This window comes from Capsicum annuum, unplaced genomic scaffold (genome assembly GCF_002878395.1).
Source record: "Capsicum annuum cultivar UCD-10X-F1 unplaced genomic scaffold, UCD10Xv1.1 ctg34843, whole genome shotgun sequence".
Classification (NCBI taxonomy): Eukaryota; Viridiplantae; Streptophyta; class Magnoliopsida; order Solanales; family Solanaceae; genus Capsicum; species Capsicum annuum.
Window position 1 is genome coordinate 1 of NW_025841718.1, and position 2433 is coordinate 2433.

A 2433-nucleotide genomic window follows, 5' to 3' on the forward strand; every position below is an offset into this window, starting at 1 on the left:
TTATGATAATTGGAGGGATTTGAAAATGGAGAGAAAGTTAGTTAATTTGAAGTTCATTGTGTAAAGTCTGAGTAGTGCATTCATACTACAACAACAAGGTATATATTTCCTTTCTCTACCTATGATTCTTAAACATGTGAGCAAATCAAAATGAGTGAAGTCAAGAGAACAAGTGATGTTTCTTTTTATTTTGTTTGTTGATTGTTGTTTATGATTTTCTTTTAGTCCAAATTTAGTATATACTGTCCTGGGGGACGTCTGAGAAACCCATGGATCAAAAATGACAACTTAGGGTGTTGAATTAGCGATTAAAATGTCATGAACATCTCCCTTATATGATATGCACAGAAGATGTTCGATAAAATGCCTCAGAGGTTTCAAGTTACCAGATGCAAGCGACGGTACATGCGACGGAACTTTGGAGTCCAGATGGACCGTCGCATGACACCGTCGCACCTATGTGAAAAACTGATGCACTGGAATCAACCCGGCGGTAGGGATCGATGAACCGTCGCATGCCCGATGGACCGTCGCTTGCCACCTTCACACATATCTCAGAACATGAGTTACTGGAATACTCCGACGATAGAGGTCGACGTACCATCGCTGATCTGAAACTTTCCTATCTTCTATTTTCTGACTGTACAGTAATAAATGCTGTACTTTCCAGGTACTACGGCTCCTAAAATACCACCATCCATGGGCAGAGGTAGAAGCCAATGAGCCGGGTAAGCGCAAAGTTCTGATGCGCCAGCTCGAAACACTAGACGAAATCATCAACCAGTTGTTTCTTCAGCCTCCTCATCTGATGAGGTGGTTAAAAGCAGCAGCAGTAGTACCTCTATTTCAGTACCGCCGGAGGTAGCAGTCAAAACTTCTAACCCTGTTCCAGAAGAAGTGTCTCAACAAGAGGATCCAAATGTCATTCATCGAAAGGATTAGCAGCTTAGGGAAGCCATAAGATAGCAAGTAGCAGGTGCTCGTAAGATCTTTTACGAAGGACTGGAACCTACTTCAGATAGGCTATATTCGAGGAACACCAGATTATCACAACAAACTTGCATGAATATCCAGAGCTTGAGCGCCGTTTCAATTCATATGGGTTGGATTGGATGAGTAGGCCACTGGGATTGTACCAACCTATCTTGTTGCGGGAATTCTTCGCTAAATATCTAGCACTGCTAGAAAAGGATTTTCCCAAGGGTGCAACGGCTGCAGATAGGGATAAGCTTAATGTAGTCCCAGTGAGAGGAGTCGACACTGATTACTCGGAAAGGGCGCTGAACAGGTTTTTATTTTGCCCGGAATATCAAATACCAGGGGCTATCCCAGAGTTGGAGCATTGGTTATTCACATAGCTGAATAAAGGTGATGTCTAGCCAGGATTCTGACAGATGGAGGTAACCTTACATGGTTACTTGACCCACGTGAGAGAATCTCGAAGAAATCACTGAGTTTCAAGGAAAAATTCTGGTGGGCTATTGTGCGACTTAGGCTTATGCCCGCAGGTGGTGATGATCTTCTTGAGAACACCCAAGCTGTACGCATTCTTTACGTGCTACATTGATGAGAATGTTGTTTCGACACGTTCAGTTGCAACATGTAAAATTAAATTTCACTTTAGAAGGAAATAAATAAATGATAATCACAGAGTTTATAATAAACTCTATGATGATATTACAAATGATAATACTTAAGTAGTAAAATTTTTAAATAAGCCAGATTGTACAACCAGATCCATGTTTCGGTGAAAATGTGAAATCTTCAAGAAGATGTATTCCGATAAAAATCTAATTCTTCGCATTGTCTTCTTCCTCCAACTACTCCAAAATCTCTTGATACTTCATCACCATCAAAAGCAACAATGAAATTGAGAATTAAAGTAGCCAATACGATTACAACTTGCTAGATATTGAGGAATAATGTATGTAACATAGTATGAGGTGGAGTGTTGGCCAGTCAAAAAGTCACACGTCAAGTAGATCAAAGTAGCAAAAATAGGATGTTGAGATAGATATATAGACATACTAGGAGAGACAGTATCAGGAATGAAGAGATCAACGACAAGGTAGGAGTATCCCCCGTGGTGGGAAAGATAAGAGAGATGAGGTTGAAGAGAAGATTAATAGATATCCCAATGAAGAGGTGTGACATGTTGTATATGGTGGGGTAAGAACCGGGAAGAGGTGACTAGATAAGACATAGTTGATTCTGCAGATTGCTAAGGACATGACACTAGGTAGAAAGATATGGTCAAACATTAAGTCGAAGATAGTAGGTATGATTTGTTGTCGTTACGACTATATTCTCCATTATTTTCTATATGAATGCTTCATTATTGTATTTGTTTTGCATTCTTGACTTTCGATATGTCCTACTTGAGCCAGGAATCTATTGGAAACAGTCTCTCTACCTTTGTCAAGGTAAGAGTAC

At 40.2% G+C, this 2433-nt stretch overlaps 1 long non-coding RNA gene across 1 annotated transcript; it reads left to right on the forward strand.

Moving 5' to 3' along the window:
• The first annotated feature begins 105 nt into the window (after positions 1-105).
• On the forward strand, positions 106-1794 carry LOC124891398. The gene is made up of 2 exons (XR_007049679.1): positions 106-597; positions 671-1794. It is a non-coding gene; the product is annotated as an uncharacterized LOC124891398 (long non-coding RNA).
• Positions 1795-2433: the final 639 nt, after the last annotated feature.